The sequence below is a fragment of the Oryzias latipes genome, chromosome 1, assembly GCF_053564925.1.
Source record: "Oryzias latipes strain Hd-rR chromosome 1, Olatipes_Hd-rR_3.1".
Classification (NCBI taxonomy): Eukaryota; Metazoa; Chordata; class Actinopteri; order Beloniformes; family Adrianichthyidae; genus Oryzias; species Oryzias latipes.
The window spans coordinates 24,545,554-24,568,597 of NC_136237.1; the positions used below are offsets into that span (position 1 = coordinate 24,545,554).

General features: G+C 40.7%; 2 long non-coding RNA genes across 2 annotated transcripts in view; one reads left to right on the forward strand and one right to left on the reverse strand.

The window, feature by feature from the left end:
* LOC144991005 (uncharacterized) overlaps positions 1–22,784 on the reverse strand; it is a 39,412-nt gene extending 16,628 nt beyond the window's left edge. The window contains exons 1-2 of the long non-coding RNA XR_013654901.1: positions 22,553–22,784; positions 11,195–11,282 (exon numbers count right to left, since the gene is read on the reverse strand). This is a non-coding gene — a long non-coding RNA (uncharacterized LOC144991005). The remainder of the gene's footprint in view (positions 1–11,194; positions 11,283–22,552) is intronic.
* On the forward strand, positions 9,182–15,364 carry LOC144991006 (uncharacterized). The gene is made up of 4 exons (XR_013654902.1): positions 9,182–10,091; positions 10,205–10,360; positions 10,757–10,855; positions 14,571–15,364. It is a non-coding gene; the product is annotated as an uncharacterized LOC144991006 (long non-coding RNA).
* Positions 22,785–23,044: the final 260 nt, after the last annotated feature.

The window sequence follows — 23,044 nt, forward strand, 5'->3', positions numbered from 1 at the left end:
GCCGCATTTCAGCAAGAATGAGACCCCCGCCGCATGCTCGAAAAGTCACCAAAACATGCACACACCTGGGATAAATTGCAAATGAATTTTCCGCAAAGTCAACGTCACCACCCCGAAGACGATAACATCACGGCCAGCGATCCCGTCGAAAAAATGAATGGGCCGAAAATCGTGTATGGGGCCGAAAAAAATGTACTTCAAAATACAGTTGCAAAACCCAAACAAACATGTTGGGTATATCCCAAAGAAGTTTTGAAATCATTATGGGACGGCAACAAGACTTACGGCCTGGAGGCCATTTTGTGGCGAACTCTGAGAATTGGCGATTTTTGTGGTTTCCCATGATATGGGAAAACAACACTTTTGTTTGAGCGATTTTCACGCAATTGCACACACTTGCTGCCAGCTCCAGTCTACAAACACCACAGAAGGGTCGTTGACCTTTGACCTTGGGAAAAGCCCCTTTAGCGCCACATACAAACGAAAACTCGTCCTAGGGATTTTTTGCCATTGTCTCGTAACTTCTTAGGCATCCATAGCAATGCGATGTGGACAAAATGTTGGAATTAGAAGTTGTAGATTTTGAACGGCGTGCGTGTGGCGGTTTCACAACAGTTGCCATCTTAGCTAGCTCGTACATTTTTTATCGGAATGTTGTGAAGAGGAAATTTGCGATTCCCTGGCCCACGCTGAACAAAACGATGTCACGGACGACAAGATCGATAAAGGAACGTGGGCGTGGTAAGCAAAAAACCATCGCAAAAAAATGTGCCGACTCGGAAAATCAGCTCAAAAAACCTAAAATACCCGAAAACTCACCAAAATTGGCACACAACTAGGATAAATTGAAAAGGAATTTTCGGCAAAGAAAACATCACCCCCCCGAGGTTGATGTCATCACAGGGAACGTTCCCGTCAAAAAAATGAAAAGGCCGAAAATCGCTTATGGGGCCAAAAAAAATATTTCGAACTACAGTTATGAAACCAAAACACGTGTTGGAGAAATCCCAAAGAAATTTTAAAATCTTTATGGGATGGCCACACAACCTAGGGCTTGGCGGCTATTTTGTAGCGAACTCACTCACTCACTCACTATATTGGAAAACGACCTTTTGTTTAAGCGATTTTCACGATTTCGAACTCACATGCCGCCAGCATCATTCTACAATAACCAAAGAAGTTTTGTTGACCTTTGACCTTGGGAAGAGGCTGCCATCTTGAATTAAAAAAAAGCCCCTTTAGTAATGCCACATACAAATGAAAACTCGTCCTAGGGATTTTTACCGATCTACTCGAAACTTCTCGGGCATCAATGGCAAGCTACAGTGGACAAAATGTTGGAATTAGAATTTGTAGAATTTGAAAGGCGTGCGTGTGGCGAATTCACAAATGATGCGATTTTAGCTAGCTCGCACATATTTTATCGGAATGTCCTGAAACTGAAATATTCGATTCCCTGGCCCACTCAGAGCAAAAAGATGTCACATACGACAAAATTGATAAAGGAATGTGGCCGTGGTAAACAAAAAACGATCACAAAAAAGTGCCGAGTTCGGCTTTAAAAAAAATTAAGATTTGAAAAAAAAAAAAAAAATTTAGATATTTTTTTAAGAATCGGCTAACGAAACCCAGATAACTTTGTCAGGTATATCCAAACAAACTTTTGAAATTATTATGTGATGGCGACACGACCTATGGTTTGGCGGCCATTTTGTGCCAAAATCTGCCATTCAGAAATTTTCGCGTTTTTACACAATATGGAAAAATGAACTTTTTTTTCGAGCAATTTTCACGAAATTTGACTCGCATGTCCTTAGCGTAAGTCTACAATCACCTCTGGAGTTTTGTTGACCTTTGACCTTAGGAAAAGGCCAACATCTTGAATTTTCTATAAAAAACACTTTTATCACCGGATTCAAACGTAAACTTGTCGTTGGAATTTTCATCGATCGTCTCGAAACTTTTTGGGCATGAATGGCAAGCTACTGTGGAAAAAATGTTCGAATTAGATTTTGAACGGCGTGCACGTGGCGAGCTGGCAAAGTGGCGCACTGTTATTACTCCTGTTTTTCAATGGACTACTGTGAAATTTGAATGTACGCATTCATGCCTGAAACTGAATACATTAAAAAACAGTGGATATGGGCATATAAGGAATGTGGGCGTGGTTAGCATAAAACCACTGTTGCTAAGGACAACAAAAAGTTTACGTTTTCCGTTTCGTCTGAAACTGACATCGATCTGTTCGTCATCAAAATGCGACCAAAACACAAAATGGTTGCTATGGAGATAAAATCATGTATGCATTAATTATGTATTTAATTATGAACAGTTTAGCACTCCATTAGGTGAATTTGAAGAAAATTTTAAAAAACTTTTACAAAACACAAAATCACCAACCAACTCTTTGTTGTCAACAAAATTGACTTTAAAAAGCACCCCAATAGCTTTTGACTTTCTTGTAATTTGATACTCTGGGAGGGGGAAAAGTGAGCAATATTAAGGCAGAGTTGCACAAGTACACATTCTAGTAAAGCAAAGCAAAATTGAAGGTGAGATCTCGTTTCTGTCACATGTACGTCTCCTAGACACAAATGAGAACCATTTGAGACTAAATTGGTTTTCTCATTCTTAAATATTTTTTCTGAGAAATAAGTCTCACAGTGAGCACTGTGTGAGATCTCAAAATTCTCTCACAACTGGCTCTTCTCCAGATCTTAGTTAAGAGACAAATGAGACATATTATGTTGCGCTCAAGTATGTCTCATTTTGATATCCTTTCTTTAAATCCCTATCTCAGTTGTGTCTCAGTGAAAGATATTCATGATTCTGTCTCTCGTTGCTCGATAATTTAGATGTTGTTTTAGGTTTTTTGTTGTCTCAGCAAAAGAAAAATGAGAGTAGTACAATCCCTCAGATGAGTCTCATTATAACACGATCACAGTTCATCTCGAGAAAATAACCAATTATGAAGTATTTACGTTCAACTTAAAAACGTTGTTTATTTCTTACACATTTCATAGTGCAAACACAAATATACAGTGCAGACCCACAGTTTGGACACTACGTCTCATTCAAAGATTTTCAAAGAGGGTTTAATGCAAACAAAAGGAGCTGCCGAGCAGGATAACCAAACAAAAACAAAACTTTCTGTGGCGTGGCAAGAAACATGGACATGGCAGTAGAGAAAGAGACATGAAATACATAAGACGCTACAACGTCAGTGACGTTAATGGACCAGCAAAAGAGGAAGGGAGAGACGAGACTTAAATACAGACAGGGCAGACAAGACACAGGTGAACATGATCAGGACAGATAGGGACAAGGAAGTAAAACTCAGGAACATTACCAAACAGAACACCTTTCAAAATAAAACAGGAAACAGAACCAAACATGACAGAACAAGAAATAAATCAAAACCCAAGACAAAAGAAACCCAAACCATGACAGGTTGTGTGGGAATTATTGAGAAGAGATAATTAACTTTAGGTAAGATTTTCATTTCAACCGTGGCTACCTTGCCCATAAGTGACAGAGGCAGGTTGGTCCAGCGTGTTAGATCGTCCTGTATGTTTTGCAGTAATGGGGTGTAGTTTAGCTGCACCAGTTCTGATAGTTTGGGAGAAAAAATGATACCTAAATATTTGATATTTCCTGATTTGACTGCAGGGCTCCAGACTGCGACAATTTGGTCGCATTTTGCGACCAAAATTTGAGAGTGTGCGACTAAATTTTACACCCAGTCGCACATGTGCTACCAGTAAATTTGCTTCCCCCACCCTCCGTATTTTTTATACATTAAACGTGAAAGGGGCACGTCAATGATCGATTAAATGAGCAATGAAATCATCAATGAGACGCGAGCGCACACGCACGCAAACACACACACACTCGGCCGAATACTCATGAGACTGGAGCAATGAGTGATGCCTTTGGCGGCCAATGCGTGTGAGAAGAATAGGGAAAGTCAAAGTGGCTAAAATATACAGTGATCCCTTGATTATCGCGGGGGTTACGTTCCAAATAGAACCCGTGATAAGCAAAACCCGTGAAGTATAAACCTTTATTTTTTTTACAATTATTATACAATGAAATTCACTATTTAACATTGAAAAGAAAGAACAAACCATTTAACAGGCTAAATCAATTGTTTTTTTAACAAATAAAAGTACTGTAGAAACGTTTTTTCAACAAATAACTTCTGTAGTGTGCTGTCAAATAATAATTTCAATCATCGATAAGAACAGAAGGCTTTAAATTGCGGAGATTAGCCCCGCCCACCGCGACCCGAGTCGATTAAACGGAGGAAAATTTAAAATGATTATGAAAAAAATAAAAAAGTACAGTGGGACAGATAGTGACTCCGGTCTTCTTTTTCACTGCTCTTCATACTGAGCCGCTGCATCCTCTGCAGCGTTTTTTCCTTTTGAAGCCTGCGGTGCAGCTGCAGGTGTGTTTGTTCGGGAGAGGAACATAGTGATAGGCAGTTGTTGTTAGGGATGGGTATCGTTAAGGTTTTAACGATACTACTACTCTTATCGATACTGCTTATCGATCCGGTACTCTTATCGGTACTCTTATCGATACTTTTTGAGGATGAAAAAAAATAAATAAATAACAAATTAAGAACATAAAGTGTTTTATTTCCTCACTATGCAACAACATTGTTTTTTTTTAACAAAACATTTTACTTTATACATGAGAATGTTCCAGACAGGATATTTATTTAATTATTTAATCTAATTGTTTTTATTATTTATGAGTGTGATGTTTCATTTGATCTTTTGTCCATTTTCCACAACCTTGAATAGACTTTTCTGTCTGTCAAACACCAGAGTTAAGTTAAGTTAAGTTAAATGATGGAAACAAATTCACTTTGCTGCAGACTCCTTTCTATTTTGCCAACTCCATTTATTTTTCTTTAAATCCAGTAAACCCAATAAATGATTTTAATTTTACGGATGACAACTATCATTAGTTATTAATTATTAAGTATTAGGAAGCAGCTGATAGTTTGTCGCGGGTCTGGAATCATAAGCGGTGAGTCTAAGCCCCGCCTCTCTACCTGTTTGTTGTATGCTTCGCGTGCAACGCCCCCCCACCCCCCCTCCCGCTGCCCCAGCCTGTTCTGCACAAACAGCGCAACATGCGGTCATCGTAGCAAGGTGAAAGCATGGTAGGCAAACTTAATAATTTTTACGCAGAAACGTTAGTTCTTAGTCTAGGGCGCTCACGTGTCCCCTACGAGATCGCCACTGACTGTGTGTGCGCTGCCTTGTCTTGTGTGTGTGTGTGTGCGCGCGCGGCGCGTGCTCTCTGAACAACAGCCCCGCCCCCCGTGCACACAAATAGACAGACAGAGCTCTCCGCTTCAACGAGAATACCGAAATTAATATCATCATTAAATAACGGAAAATTGACTGACTTGGTAAGTTAAATATGGCAGATAACGCTTATATTTTGTGGGACACAAAAAAAAAAAAAAAAAAAAAAAAAGTAACTTCTCCAGTACCGATAGCAGAACCGTTCAGGTCAGATCTTAACGATACTGCGGTCTTGAAGAATGCGGCCCCGGGGCTGGTTCAATACCGGGGCACGGTTACCATCCCTAGTTGTTGTCGCTCTTTTTTCTTCTTTGCTAAAGATCCTTGTACACCAACATGCCACCATCGATTATGTTGGAGAACTGTAATGAACGGCTCATCAAAGGGTCCCATTCTTGAGCTACTCGCTGAGTGACTTTTTAGCCAATCAGAATGCAGAACACAATGCACAATCCAAATCCGTGAAGTAGCGAAACCGTGAAAAGTAAACCGTGATATAGCAAGGGATCACTGTATCCAAGGGCTCCAGACTGCGACCAAAATTTGACTGAATTTTACATCCAGTCGCACATGTGCTACCAGTAAATTTGCCTGACCCACCCTCCGTATTTTTTATACATTAAACGTAGAAGGGGCACGTCAATGAGACGCGAGCGCACATGCACGCAGACAGACACACACACTCGCGCACATACTCATGAAACGCAAGCACACACTCGCATGATGCCCATCTGTGAGTCGGCCACTGCGTGTGAGAAGAAAGGGACAGCCACTGTAAGTGGCTAAAATGGGTGGTGGGGGCGGGGCCTAGAGATAGTATAGTGCGCGTAAACATCTGTGGGAAGGAAACGGAGACAAATATCATCACAACCTGATATGTGCGTCTGAGCTATGAGTAAGTGAACTATTGACTCGTTTTTCCGACCTGCGGCTAGTGTACCAGGGCCAGAGTCTACAGCAGGGGTCTCAAACTCGCGGCCCACGGGCTATTTGCGGTCTCCAAGATGATATTTTGCGGCCCCCGCCTTAATATGAAAGTTTAATGTTACTGCAGCCCGCCAGTTTTAATGAATGACACTTTTTCATTGTCGTGCACGGAGATGACCAACCAATCAGTGAGGTAAATGACTCTTGGGGGTTCCTTACTTTCCTTTTTAGAAACTATCTATTCACTCGTAATTTTCTAAATACATGCAGTCCGTGCTGAACTTTTCTCTGGGTCACACAGACCCGGAGCATTGAGTGATGCCTGAGGCGGCCAATGCGTGTGAAAAGAATAGGGAAAGTCAAAGTGGCTAAAATATGTGGAGGGGCGGGGCCTAGAGATAATCGAGTGCGCGTAAACATCTGTGGGAAGGAAACGGAGACAAATATCATCACAACCTGACGTGCGTCTGAGCTATGAGCAAGCAAACTATTGATCTGTTCTTCCGACCTGCGGCTAGTGTACCAGTGCCAGAGTCTACAGCAGGGGTCTCAAACTCGCGAAGCAAACCACGGCTCTCATGCACGGCTGTTACGGCAGCACATTGCTTCCGCGGGAAATGGTCAGCTGAGGAGCATAAATGTCCCACACCTACATGCGTGACAGCTAACGGGGCTCTAACATTAAACACGTGTAAGCGACAACACGATTTAAAATAGGCGGGGAAACAGCAACAATAGACGTGTTTAAGATGAACCAGCGCCCTGGGGGGGGGGGGGGGGGGGGGCATGAAGGCGAAGCTGCAGCGACACTGAAGGAGAACTGGAATTAGGAGTTGTCCTTAACATTCAATTTAGTTTTAATATGCCTCTCCCCCTAAGTATGATCTGTGATATTACATCTTTTATAATTATTTTAATGTTTTGTAATGTATGTAGCCTTTTTTTAATCAGTTGGTACTTTAAATTATTTTAATTTATCAGTGAACTACAAAAAACCCATCAGGACACATGTCCCATAATGCATTGTTTTGTAGTCTGTAGGGAAGGTTTCAGTCAGTTCAGTACTAAATTTCCAGCTGTGTTCGCTCAGGTTGGGGTCTTGCTTCCGCCCCTTTCTGGTGATATTTTTGTTTTGATTGACAGGTGATGTTAGAGCAAAAACAAAAATATGTCTCACACCAGGTGATCTGTGCAGGGTTGCGTCCATCTGGGTGATCTCAAATTATTGTGCATCTTGGCTGCACCTATTTGGTGCCGCCAACATGAATTTCCATCCCCTAATATTTACATACATTTAAGTATTGTTTGAAACTGGGAAATGACCGAAAGGTTACTACGGTAATCACTTGTTACTAAAAAATTTTTTTTATTCTAAATGTATGGTATTTTGTTTACTATTTGTACTGTCATGACAGCGATGCTGCTGTCAGTTTACCTTGTTGTTGCATCTTCAAAAGGGCAGAATAAAATTTGACACTGAATTAGAAACAGCACATTTTAATTTCTGCATCTATTATTAAAGTATTTATTAGTAATACAGTGGAAATTAGTAGATTTGGTTAAAATGTTGATTCACGGTATGCGCCCCTAAATTTTCTGGTTGTGCCCCTAAAATTTTCAGTTGGGAGCCACAGTGCTCCTAGTGAAAAAAGTTAGTCTGGAGCCCTGGACTGGTATTGTGAGTCTTTATTCCGCATTCCTGTTGAGTGGTAATAAAACAGACTTATTCCAATTAATGGAATAGTCTGATACGGAGGAGAATTCATTAATGATTGTTGCTGTTTCATTTACAGAATATAAATTACTTAAAAATAGTAACATGTCATCCGCATAGAGACTAATTTTATGATGCCTGTGTTTGGTTTTAATTCCTTTAATGCTCTCATTCTGTCTTATTGCTGCAGCTAAAGGCTCAATAAATATAGCAAAAAGAGAAGGAGAGAGTGGGAAACCCTGTCTGGTTCCTCTTCCAAGGAAAAACCTGTTGGAAGTCTGTTTATTAGTTCTAACTGATGCATTGGGGTTGTGATATAATATTTTGATCCATTTGATGAATGATTCTCCAAAACCAAACTTATGGAGGGCAGCTATAAGGAACTTCCAGTTTACTCTGTCAAAAGCCTTTTCAGCATCCAGCGATAATATAGTCATTTCCTGGTTTTTAATGGTGGCAAAGTCAATAATTGTTGATACAACTCAAATTTACATATTTATTTAACTAAATGTCATATTACTCCAATTCAATTAATATTTTTTCAATCTTAATTAATTATATTTCTTGAACTCTCATATGTTGAAGTTTGAGCCGGCAGATATACTCATTTTTATAACAATAAAAATAACTAATTAAAATGTACATGGTGAATATTTTCATCTAGGACTTTTCCAATATTGTCATTGCACTCAATAATTGTAGGGGTGCTATATAAACTCATCATCCTCTCCCTCCCTCTCACTCATGGTTCAGAGACTTAAGAGAAGTAGGACAAAATAACTTGGCAAAACACGGCAAAACACAGTAAAACAGCTAAACAACTAAACACATTTGGTCAAGAAACCACCCTTTAACCCAAATCCGTCCAGACAGGCAAAGGGATTGGTATCCGACAATCCCTTGCGGTGCCGCTCTTACAGCAGCACCTACGCACCTACTTTGCAGAAACAACCGTCCGACGCAAAGCCACGGCGTGCGTTAAAAAGTAATAAACACACACTTTGTCGGCCATTAACCCCTTACGTAATATGCTCCTCTGGCATATCTGAAGTTTACTTTGTGAAATTGTGTTTTGTATTGTACTTCTGTTTTGTACAATGAAGTTGTAAAAAAGAAATTGCAGCCGTTTTTCTAGATGCATTGCTTTTTTTATGTTTGCATTTAAATATTTTTGCATCACTTTTTTAAATCGCTTTTTTTTTCTTTTTTGCTAGTAGTTTTTTATTTTTGCACCTTTTTTTAGTTGCTGCTTTTTTTTAAATTTGCATTTCATTTTTCTTTTTTGCTAGTAGTTTTTTATTTTTGTTTTCTTTTTTTTAGTTGCTGCATTTTTTTATTTTATATAATTTTTCTTTTTTGCTAGTAGTTCTTTATTTTTGCTCCTTTTTTTTGTTGCTGCAATGGCGGTTCTCGGCCACCGTACTATCGTACACGTTTTTTTGCCAACTTACAGCCAATCAAATAGTGTGACGTCATCATTGGTCGAAGGACCCCGAGAGGATCTGGCAGCTCGAGACAATCCGGTACCCACAGGGGTAGGGGCTGGCTGGACAGGCTCAGTGTGTTTGAATCACCTGTTGCGGTAAATTCATATTTTCAAAATCCTAGCCTACAAGGATTTTTTTATTCGTGTTGCCGGACTTCTTTCAGCGTTGTCGTCTTTAAAGTTTTTTCAGACAAAAAGATTGTTCAGACGTGCGGTATTTTCACGACCATAAGGCGCATTTAAAAGTCTTAGTGTGTATGTGTGTGTGCGCGCGCGCGCCCGCGTGCCAAAACTGGTGTGTCTGAAACCATGCGATGCAGGAAGGAAGGGGGGAGTGAGCACTTGTTAGTGTATGCTAAAACCAGTGTGTCTGAGCTGCAGGAAGGGGGGGGGGCAGCATGTGTGAGTGGTGGAGCGCATACATGCGCGGCTAGCCGCTGTTTTAGAATTGTGAAAAATAATTAAGTTCCTCTTCCTATTCTGTAAGATTTGCAAATTGGAAAGTCAGCGAAACAATGACGTCAATGTGTCATCAATGATGGAGAAATCCTTTTTACGTAGAAGGCAGGAGGTTGTCGTAGAGGCACCTCTGATTTCTGATTTCAAAACAAGGTGGCCAGCACTCCTCGGCGTGCGTTAGGTAAGCAAATTAAGTTGTGAAGGAATAACACTTTTTTTGGGAAAGACTGTGGAGCTCATCAATTGGGAAATGTTTGCTACTTTGTTTTCTTTGTGTTTGGATTTTTTTCACAGTTGAATGCAGAGTTCCAAAGAATCACAACAGTCCAGCTGCACTCAAAGTTCTTCATGGAATTGGATGCTCTGTCTCCTCGTCTCTTGAAGGTGTATGCCAAGAAAGGTGGTTTACAGCGACAGAAGCTGAGAAGAGTCTTGGTATCCATGACCCAGGTAAAAGATAATTAAAAATGTGAAAAACATTTTTTAAATCCATTGCCAAACTATTGTTTATTTTCTTAACAAATCAGATAAAGCTGTACTAACAGCAAGATGGAGCTTTCTGTGTACTAACAGATAGGGATGCACCAAATATTCAGCAACCGAACATATATGGCCAATTATTGCAACAACAAAAAAAACCTAAAACGTGGGAATAAGGCCAAATAGTGGCACATCACGCAATGATACAATCAACGAGCATCAGCGATGTGTCCATGCCTGCTAGTTCTTTAAAAAATAAGTAAAAATCTGCTAATATTTTCAGCCTAAAATGTTCTTAAAGCCTATTTAATATTTTGAATATATTTATAGCCGTTTTTCATCTCTAATTTTTTATTTAACTTGCAGGCTTAGACTGACGACACAGATGTAAGACCTGAATGCATCCTCAAGGGGCTTTGTGTTGACATGAACCAAGATCAAGAGAGGCTGGTGAGAGAGTACAAGGTATGTTGCTCTGATTATATGTTGTAGAAAAATAGAAATAAGAAAAATTAAACATCAAACACAGGTGGCCGGGGCAAACAGGGGCGCCTATTGCGAGGATCATTCAAAAGCTGGAAGCTGGGTGCGCATCTTGGACATGAAAACTTGTTTTTTTCCCCAACTCTGTTGAACTTGCTGCTGGACTGATTTAGCACCTAAGTGATAAAAATGTGACTTTTTTTTTAATTTCTCAAGGTAAAATATTTTTTTAGAATAAGACTCATAATAAAACTAACTAAAACCTGCAAAACTTGTTCCAAAGTAAAAATTCTCCACAATTTCAAAATCATAACCACCCACCTGTGCGGAAAATCGCAGAATCTGGCAACACTGCTGGGAGATGCTCCTCCTTCCTCTGACACAGCGGTTGTATTGGTCACGTGTAGGCCTGCACAATATACCGCAAATTTATCGTTATCGCGACATCAAGCTGTGCAATATGCATACCGCAAAAGACGGCAAAAATCGCAATAAATGATTACCTTAAATGTGCTAAAACAAACTCATGGCAGCTTGAAATATTGAACAAATAAAATAAATCCCTTTATGCATTTAACAAATCAGAAGGACCCGTTTATGTTTTTGATCAATCAGATGAGCCCTTTTATGTTTGATGTTTGCCTCCTACGTCGACAAGGGTCATTTGGAGTATAATTTTTAAACCGTTGCAGTGAAATGGAAATTATGTTGTTGTTTTTTTGCTATTTGTTTATATACCGCAATTTATATCGTTATCGCAATATTAATTACCAATATCGCATATCGCGAGTTTTCCTCATATCGTGCAGCCCTAGTCACGTGACTTTTCCTTAAGCAAAAGTGCACCAACACGGTTTCACTTTAAGAGTTCGGTATGTGAGCCGACACGTCGGTATTGCCGGACCATCACTAATATATACATTTATATACGACTATATATGTATACCTCTGGGCAGCAACTTAAGAAAACTTTCTTTTAAAGCGTTGTGAACGCAGTGCACTGGGGCGAATTTCCGTGTGTGCCCAATAGAAATGAGGCAGCCCGCCAGGCATGGAAGAAAAGATTCCATGGCAACGCTGATATATCTTTCAATCATTAATAAATGTTTCTCGACTTAAGCAGGACTGATGTCCCGCCCCTGCGAGCCATATACCCCATTGGATTGGTAGGTTGAACTCTGAACACAACGCTGTAAAATTATATGCATATCAAACTTGCGCAGGGCTCCAGACAAAATGCGACAAAATTTGACTGAATTTTACATCCAGTCGCACATGTGCTACCAGTAAATTTGCCTGACCCACCCTCCGTATTTTTTATACATTAAACGTAGAAGGGGCAAGTCAATGATCAATGAAATAATCAATGAGACGCGAGCGCACACGCACGCAGACACACACACTCGCGCACATACTCATGAAACGCGAGCACACACTCGCGTGATGCCCGTCTGTGAGTCGGCCACTGCGTGTGAGAAGAAAGGGACAGCCACTGTAAGTGGCTAAAATGGGTGGTGGGGGCGGGGCCTAGAGACAGTATAGTGCGCGTAAACATCTGTGGGAAGGAAACGGAGACAAATATCATCACAACCTGATATGTGCGTCTGAGCTATGAGTAAGTGAACTATTGACTCGTTTTTCCGACCTGCGTCTAGTGTACCAGGGCCAGAGTCTACAGCAGGGGTCTCAAACTCGCGGCCTGCGGGCTATTTGCGGTCTCCAAGATGATATTTTGCAGCCCCCGCCTTAATATGAAAGTTTAATGTTACTGCAGCCCGTCAGTTTTAATGAATGACACTTTTTCATTGTTGTGCACGGAGATGACCAACCAATCACAGTGAGGTAAATGACTCTTGGGGGTTCCTTACTTTCCTTTTTAGAACGTATCTATTCACTCGTAATTTTCTAAATACATGCAGTCCGTGCTGAACTTTTCTCTAGGTCACACAGACCCGGAGGAAGATTTAGGTTTTGGTTACGGCGGCGCATCAAACGGGTTACAGCAGCACACCGCTCCCGTCCCGCGGGAGTCGGGTCAGCTGAGGAGAATTAATGTCCCCCACGTACATGCGTGACAGCTAACGGGGCTTGAACATTAAACAGGCTCGAACAAAAACAACATTAGTTTTAGACACACGAAAAATACGTGAGGAAAATGCAACGATAGACGTTCATCTCACCCACCCCCCAGGCCGGGGTTGGGGGGGGCTGTGAGATGAAGGTGAATCTGCAGCAAGACTGAAGGACAACAGTTGGAGTTGTCCTTAACATTCAATTTAGTTTGAATAATACTCTTCCCCTTAGTGTGATCTGTGTTATTATATATTTTATGATTATTTTAAGGTTCTGTAATGTATGTAGCCTTTTTTTAATGAATTGGTATTTTAATTAATCACTCAACTACAAAAACCAACAGGACACATGTCCCATAATGCATTGTTTTGTAGTCTGTAGGGCATCTTTCAGTCAGTTCAGTTTCCAGCTGTGTCCGGGTAGGTTTGCCCCTTGCTCCCACCCCTTTCTTGCGATATTTTTGTGATGATTGACAGTTGATATTGGCGCAAAAAAATATATATATGTCACACACCAGGTGATCTGTGGTGCAGCGTTGAGTTCACCTGGGTGATCTCAAACACGCTTATTGTGCATCTTGGCTGCACCTATTTGGTGTCACCAAGATAAATTTCCATCTGTTTTCTTTACTATTTGTACTGTCATGACAGTGATGCTGCTGTCAGTTTACCTGTTGTTGCATCTTCAAAAGTGCAGAATAAAATTTGACACTGAATTTGAACAAGCACATTTTAATTTCTGCATTCATTATTAAAGTATTTATTAGTAATACAGTGGAAATTAGTAGATTTGGTTAGCATGTTGATTTACGGTATGCGCCCCTAAATTTTCTGGTTGTGCCCCTAAAATTTTCAGTTAGGGGCCACTGTGCTCCTAGTGAAAAGTTAGTCTGGAGTGTTGCAGGCCACACTAACATTAAACTTTCATATTAAGGTGGGGGCTGTTCACTATGCTGCATCACGGGGGGGGGGGGGTTTGAAAAAGAAAAATCAGATCGACATGCCTGTTTCTTTTTTGCCGCTTTACTGTTCATTATGGCCTGACACCTGCAGCATGCTCGTGAAAAATCTATTTGCATGAACATTTGTGCTTGTGAACTGACCAGGCAGGCCAGGATTCTTTACATTTTGTGCAGACGGTCTATTAAAATTTCACATGGGCTACCTTCTTGTTCTTCACATTTTTTACCTGCAGACAGCTAATATCCACCCTTAAAGGATAGATATTCTGAAGATATATGCGGATTGAGATGGTTTTGTGACGTTGAGAGAAGGAACAGTGATGATTTTGGTAAAAGGATGCTGAAGTTGGAGCTACCAGGAATGAAGCCCAGAGGAAGACTTAAGAGGTGTTCATGGAGCACCAGAAAATGGAAGGAAGACATTTTCTTGTTTGTTTTCTCTGTAACCATTATGCGTTTGTCTGTTATGAAAACACGGGCACCAATTATTTGCACCAATATACTTATATTTATCCTTATAATTAAGAATATTATAAATACACTTTTTTTGTATATTTATACAAAAAAAGTTTACTTTTGAAGAAACTAGTTATACTACAGTTTTTCTTTTTTACTTATTTACATGTTTATGGAATCTACTCTTCTTTTCCCTTTGTTTTACAGAGGGATGAAAACACAGAAGAGGTTCTGGCCTCAGTCCTAGGGATCTTTGCCATCCGACACACTGGTGCAGACCCAGTGATGACCTTGAGAATGTTGGGATTATTTTGGAAGGAGTGAAAGTCACAAATGACTTAAAATGTGTAAGTCTTGCAGTAATACTGCTGTTTGTTATTGTGTATGCCCTAAACCTGAGCTACCCATCAGATTTGAAATACACTTCTGAGGTTCTGCAGAAGATTATAATGGGTTTGGATGGCAGCAAGTTATCCAACAAAGTAGAAGTACTCAAAACAGCACTATCCTGTTAAATCGCAGAAGGAATTGTTCAGTATTAGCACCTCAAATATGATGGGCAGATGTAAAAAAGTGTTCCCTTTTTCAAATATTTATTTTTTGTCATACTGAGTTTTCTAAACACAGCATAAGCTATAATGATAAAACTATTTTTTTTTTTGCACATTTTCCTTACGGCCATATAAGTGTTTTGAAATGTAAGAAAATGATTTGATTTTGTTTATTATAATTTAGATTAGGGGTCTCAAACTCAATTTCCCTGGGGGCCACTTAAGGTGGGGTCCAGCAACTTCAACGCACACACGCAACTAGTGAGTGTCTGAGAGCCAATAAAATTGTATTGAACATGTGCTCTACTGTTAACTACACTCTATTATTAACTGTTTTCTTATTATTATTAACTCTCATTCTAATAAAATACGTAAATAAAAAAAACAATAAGTAAATAAATCAGTAATACATTTCTGTTTATTTATTCTTCTATATCTGCTGTTTTCTCATTTAAACATCCTTATTAACACAGTTCAGTTAACTGTTGAATTCCAACTATTAAAAACTAAAGAACACTTGGCAGCACTTCCTCCCAAACTGAGACCCTCAGTGTGGATGAAGATGATTTTCATTAAGTCTGGACTGGACATATTGAAATTGAAGGTGGAGACGTCAGTGAGGACATGTTCCCAATTCTGAGTCCGTGTTGATTTTTTTTTTTTTTTAAGTTTACTCTTTAAACCTTAAATCAGTAAAGGAAAAACAAAATTCAATAATCATTTTTGGATTTTCTATCTTATGACTTTTTGCACATTTAAACCCCGGTCACAAGTTATTGTAGGGCAGCCGGCCAGCCACTCCTATATTTTTTTTTATGAAAAACGGATGGAAATTCATGTTGGTGACACTAAATATGTGCATCCAAGATGCACAATAAGCGTGTGCATCTTCGTCCACCTGGGTGTTTGAGATCACCCAGGTGGACGAAACGCGGCAACAGATCACCTTGAGTGTGACGTATGTTTCTGCTTTTGCTCCAACATCACCTGTCAATCATCACAAAAATATCAGGAGAAAGGGGCGGGAGCAGCAAGGCACCAACCTGAGCGAACGCAGCTGGAAATGTAATACTGTACCGACTGCAAGGCGCCAATTGACTACAAAATAAAGCATTGTGGGAAATGTGTCCTGACGGTTTTTGTAGTTGAGTGATCAATTAAAATCATTTAAAATACATATTGATTAAAAAATGCCTACATACATTACAAAACATTCAAATCAATATAAAAGACATAATAACACAGATCATACTGAGGGGGACAGGCATATTAAAACTAAATTGAATTTTAAGGACAACTCCAACTTCCTGTCTTCCTTCAGTCTCACTGCAGATTCACCCCCCCCCCCCCCCACCCACCCACCCCCACACACACACGCGCGCTGCGCTGGTTCATCTCAAACACGTCTATCTATCGTTGCATTCTCACATGTATTTTCAGTGTGTCTAAGACTAAATCGTGTTGTTTTCTCGCACGTGTTTAATTTTAGAGCCCCGTTAGGTGTCACGCATGTACGTGTGGGACATTTTTCTGCGCAGCTTCCCGACTCTCCTGCGGGAGCGGAGAGACCCGTTTGGGGGTTGAACGCCGCCGCGTGCCTAACTGTAACCATAACCTTAACCCTCCTCCGGGTCCATGCGACCCAGAAACAAGTTCAGCATCCGCTGCATGGATTTAGAAAATTCCGAGCCAATAAATACGTCCTAAAAAGGAAAGTAAAGATCTCCTTAATGTGGTCCGGGGAGGGGGCTGTCAGGTTTCTTTCCTTAAATGTTTTCCTGCTTTCAAGACCGGTAAATTTCCAGCTCCCAAGAGTAATTTACCCCACTGTGATTGGTTGGTTGTCAGTTCCGCGAACACTGAAAAGGTGTCATTCACACAGGAGCATCTAAGGAGCATCAAAATTTTAGATGCTCCTTCAGTCTTTTTGACTTTTGTTGTTGTGGCCTTTGCATTCAACTGTGGCACAGTTTTGGAAAAATAAATGTTTTAGCTCATTCTTGTCTTCACCTTTATTTGACTGCTGTGTCTTTCAATGACACATGGCTCATTTAACACAATATTTTCTCTGTAGTTGAACATAAATATAATATTGAAAGGATTTCTACGTGATTTAATTGTGTTGTCTGAACAATTAGCAATTTTGTTGAACAGATTTATTTCAATTGTGTAAACTTGATGAAACTTACAATAGTGCCATTAACATGAACAAATGATTTTGTTCTAGTAAGATTTTATTACATTAGATTTAATATAGCTAAATAAGTTATGTTTGCTCAAATAAATTTCATTCACTGAACATGAACATATTGAGTTACACTAACAAAACTGCTTATTGTTCAATGAAAGCTATTTTATTACATGGAAATCCTTTAAATATTTTTTATGTTCATTGGACAACTTATTTTTTGAGTGTATAGGCGTTGTAGAATGAGTATGTGTGTGTGTCAGGGTGTGTGTGTGTGTGTGTCAGGGCGCGTGCATGTGTAAGAGGACTGAGTGCGTGCCACGCAAGCATGCGTGAGAGCCTTTTACTGCGATGCGTGCTTTCAGAAGCACACATCCTTATTGTACAACAGAAGTTTCCGTCTCGCAAGGAAATACGACAAATTTACTGCTTTGTAATTATTAATTTCTATTGTATTCATTTCCATTACAAGCTGCGTGCGTTCCTAAGTGCGTGACATGGCCGCCCGCCGGAGGATTTTGTGTTGGGGGGGGGGTGTTGCTGTCCTCCTTCACTCCGTAACACCAAACATGAACGCAAGCTGTTAGATTTCCATGAATATCAAGGCAAACCCATACCAGTTCCAAAAAACAGATGATTTGGTCGCCGGGGGGCGGTTGTCCCCTGCCTGCTACCTTATTGTATAATAATTGTTAAAAAAAAAAAGGTTTCTACTTCACGGGTATAGCCTATCACGGGTTCTTTTTGGAACATAACCCCTGCGAAAAACAAGGGTTTACTGTATTGCAAACTTCAAAATGTGCAGTTTTACTATGTGTGTGTATTTTTACTCTGTAAAAGACCTTTTAAAGACATTTAAAGGATCATATAGCAGAAGTTAGGCCAGGGCTCCAGACTGCGACCAATTGGTCGCATTTTGCGACCAAAATTTGAGAGTGTGCGACTGGATGCGACCAGTAAATTTGCCTCCCCCACCCTCCGTATTTTTTTATACATTAAATGTGGAAGGGGCACGTCAATGATCAATGAAATAATCTGAGACGCGAGCGCACACGCACACACACACACACACTCGCGCACATACTCATGAAACCCGAGCACACACTCTCGCGTGATGCCTGTCTGTGAGGCGGCCACTGCGTGTGAGAAGAATAAGTCACTGTAAGTGGCTAAAATATGTGGAGGGGGCGGGGCCTAGAGATAGTATAGTGCGCGGGTAAACATCTGTGGGAAGGAAACGGAGACAAATATAGTCACAACCTGATATGTGCGTCTGAGCTATGAGCAAGCGAACTATTGCTTCGTTCTTCCGGCCTGCGGCTAGTGTACCAGGGCCAGAGTGTACAGCAGGGGTCTCAAACTCGCGACCCGCGGGCTATTTATGGCCCCCAAGATGATATTTTGCGGCCCCCGCCGTAATATGAAAATTTAATGTTACTGCAGCCCGCCAGTTTTAATGAATGACACTTTTTCATTGTGGTGCACGGAGATGACCAACCAATCACAGTGGGGTAAATGACTCTTGGGGGCGGGACAATGACAGGGCTTGAAAGCAGCAGGACACCTGACAGCCCCCTCCCTCCCCGGACCACATGAAGGAGTTCCTTACTTTCCTTTCTAGAACGTATCCAGGGCTCCAGACTGCGACCAATTGGTCGCATTTTGCGACCAAAATTTGAGAGTGTGCGACTGAATTTTACATCCAGTCGCACATGTGCGACCAGTAAATTTGCCTCCCCCACCATCCGTATTTTTTATACATTAAATGTGGAAGGGGCACGTCAACGATCGATGAAATGAGCAATGAAATCATCAATGAGACGCGAGCGCACACGCACGCAGACAGACACACACACTCGCGCGAATACTCATGAGACTGGAGCACACGCGAGCGCACACTCGTGTGTCATTGAGTGATGCCTGAGGCGGTCAATGCGTGTGAGAAGAATAGGGAAAGTCACTGCAAGTGGCTAAAATGCGTGGAGGGGGAGGGGCCTAGAGATAATCGAGCGCGCGTTAACATCTGTGGGAAGGAAACTGAGGAAAAATATCATCACAACCTGATATGTGCGTCTGAGCTATGAGCAAGCGAACTATTGATTCGTTCTTCCGACCTGCAGCTAGTGTACCTGTGACAGAACTACAGCAGGGGTCTCAAACTCGCGAAGCAAACCGCGGTTCTCATCATGCAGGGCTGTTACGGCAGCACACCGCTCCCGCGGGAGATGGTCAGCTGAGCATAAATGTCCCACACCTACATGCGTGACAGCTAACGGGGCTCTAACATTAAACACGTGTGAGGGACAACACGATTTAGTCTTAGACGTACTTAAAACACGTGGGGAAAATGCAGCGATAGACGTGTTTGAGATGATCCAGCGCCCTGGGGGGGGGGGGGGGGGGGGGGGCATGAAGGTGAAGCTGCAGCGAGACTGAAGGACAACAGGAAGTTGGAGTTGTCCTTAACATTCAATTTAGTTTTAATATTCCTCTTAGTGTGATCTGTGTTATTATATATTTATTTTATGATTATTTTAATGTTTTGTAATGCATGTAGCCTTTTTTAATGAATTGGTATTTTAAATTATTTTAATTAATCACTCAACTACAAAAACCATCAGGACACATGTCCCATAATGCATTGTTTTGTAGTGTGTAGGGCAGCTTTCAGTCAGTTCAGTTTCCAGCTGTGTCTGGGTAAGTTTGCCCCTTGCTCCCACCCCTTTCTCGTGATAGTTTTGTGATGATTGACAGTTGATGTTGGAGCAAAAACAAAAATATATATCTCACACCGGGTGATCTGCGCAGCGTTAAGTCCACCTGGGTGATCTCAAACACGCTTATTGTGCATTTTGGCTGCACATATTTGATGTCACAAAGATAAATTTCCATCCGTTTTCTTTACTATTTGTACTATTTGTACAGCAATGGTGCTGTCAGTTTACCTGTTGTTGCATTTTCAAAAGTGAAGAATAAAATGTGACACTGAATTAGAAACAGCACATTGTAATTTCTGCATCTATTATTAAAGTATGTATTCGTAATACAGTGGAAATTAGTAGATTTGGATAGCATGTTGATTTACGGTATGCGCCCCTATATTTTCTGGTTGTGCCCCTAAAATTTTCAGTTAGGGGCCACTGTGCTCCTAGTGAAAAAAGTTAGTCTGGAGCCCTGTAGGCCCTTGTTATCTTGTGAAACTGGTTGTACTAGACATGTGTTTAAAGTAAAGTCATCATTTACTTGTCCAGAAAGCGAAATGCATGCTCATCTGAAAACTTCAGTATGTATAGGGAAACATGTTGTCAGCCCTCTTTCAGTGATGGTGGAGATGTTTTAGAGAGCACAGATGCGCTAACGAATGTGAACAAGGATATGTCTGAGGATTTTAGTGAATTATGTAAATCATATTTAATAACCTATCTTGATCTTATTTTGTACTGTATAAAGTGTGTGTACGCATTATTTTCCTAATTCAAGGTGATCTAAGTCAGTGTTTTTCAACCTTTTCTGAGCCACGGCACACTTTAACCTTAAAAAAAATCCCGCGGCACACCAGGATCCAAAAATTAAAAACAAAAAAACAAAAAAAAAAAAAACGGAGAAACTCATAGTCTGTATTGATCTACAGCCCCTCCACAATCTCACATGCATTTTTTAGATAATTTTTGCAGAAAAAGCTTGAAACTGCAGCTGTTTTTTTCTAAAAGATGCAATAAAAGTTAAGTTAGAAGATGTAAAAACAGTTTGATGTGTGTTCGTTGATTTCAAGACGTTTAACAACAGATCTCCTTGAGCGCTGTCACTCTCACAACCCAATGCATCATGGGAGATGTAGTTCATTAAACGGCCGGCGGAGATCGCGTCTCTGAGCTTCCTTGTTTTGTTCACTTGTTCCACGGTCTGACATCGGATTCTGTGGAAAGCTGCACCGATAAAGACGAGCTTTAGCTGGTATTTTTGTTAAAACTGAGCGACTTTACGAGCTAAATCGGGACAAGGAAGTGAAGACTTTAACCACTTCTGATTGGTCAGACTGATGACATGTGATTAAGCTCCCCAAGAATGATTGGTGGAGACAGTTAAAGGGGCGGGACTTTTCCAAAATACAGCCGGAGTTGCAGCTGAATCGCGGTACGTCATTCTTATGTAAATGTCTTTAATAAAATAAAATAAACGCAAAGAAAACGTATTTTACGATCTTTTATATTCCTAACTCCTCAGTGTTTTATCAGGGCCTGTTTGGATGAACAGAGAGCTGAAATCCTGGAGATGGGAAATGTTTAATTTTTCATTTAATGAGGGCAGTTTCCCACGGCACACTTGACCATCTCCCACGGCACACTAGTGTGCCGCGGCACACTGGTTGAAAAACACTGATCTAAGTTACCTACATGTGAAACTGAGTTAATCCGAAACCCTAAATTATATGCGGGCAATGCAGTAATGTGCATATATTGGCCGCATGCATTACCTGCATAATTTCAACAACTGGAATAACATCAGCCATAAAACCAAAATATGCATACATCTTGATTTATTATTTAATTGTTGTAATTTTTACTTAAAAATCCCCTATGAAATAATGTGGAACTGGCTGCCTTTTGAAAATGCCACAAATACCCGCCTCATCAGAAGTGTTTTTAACAGTGAGCAGTCACGTGTGTGGCAAGCTCTTCTCTCATTGGCTGCATGAATCACCTGTTTGTGGTTGCCTCAGTAACATAGTTAAATCATTAATAGTTGAACATTTGATTCTTTTTTTTTAACTTGTTCACTCTGTCGAGTTAAAAAAAGGCAAAGCCAGGACGTCAGTTCTGCTGGTCTTCCAAAGCAGATGTGACAATCAGTCACAGCGTGTGTGGCGTTTCAAGCCGAGACGCCCCGTGAATATACGCGCTCAGCGGCGCCCAACGGTTGGTATAGGCAAGCGCGCACACGGTGGCAGCGTGCGCGTTTACGGCCCATCTGCTTGTCTCCAGCTGAGATTCACGAGAAAGACCGGGCGCGTGCACTTCCGTGGCATGCGCAGTCACAGATGTCATTCTTTCCGCCGAGACCGCAGCTCAAATCCGAAATATGGGCTATGACTAACCGCTGGCGCGCGCGACTCTCTTTTACCTCTCTGTTACCCTTTTGACAGTCTCTCTGTCTGTGTGAGCGGTCCTGCCTATAAAACGCACAACACCGGCGCTGAAACTTCGTTACCGACTATCGCGGTGAAACGGCCAAGCCCCTGTGAAGGGGGCAACGATTTCAGAAAATGGAGCGCACCGCCGGGAAACCCTCAGATTAGCCACCACAGGAGGACGGCCAAATGTTTTTTTGTCCTGATAAAAAAAATATTACGCTTTTTAATTACACTTAAGCCGCGAATATATTGGTTTTTAAATTATATTATTTTTCTCAACACATCTAAAATAACATTACGTAAAGAAATTGGTACTTACCACTTGTTGCTGCTTTGCCGCTTTCTGCCTGTCTTCTTCCCACAATTCTTAGCGCCAAAAGCGGGAAAATTGTGGGATTGACTGTACAGTATAATGTTGGTGTTACATGAAACAATTGAGTGCAATCCACACATTGAAAACCTGTTAGTGTTTTTCTCAGTGAATTATGTAGATTTAACAAAATACTATTACGTTAGATACAAAACATAAAGGAATTGTGTCAGCCTTACATAATACTATTGTATCAATTCTACAATCAACTTTTCGCCTTTTTTCAGTAAGGGATCAGCCAATATGTGTTTAGACCCCACCCACTTTCACTGATTGACAGCTCTTCATGAAATAAAAAAACTCATTCTGGCAATGAGCAATGTGAATTATAAACAAAGCTACTTTGGAAAATATTGATTTTGAAATCCAAGGTTCTGTAACTGTAAAAACCCATAGCTTTATATTAATGTTCAACATGATTAAAGTTAATATTTTTAAAAT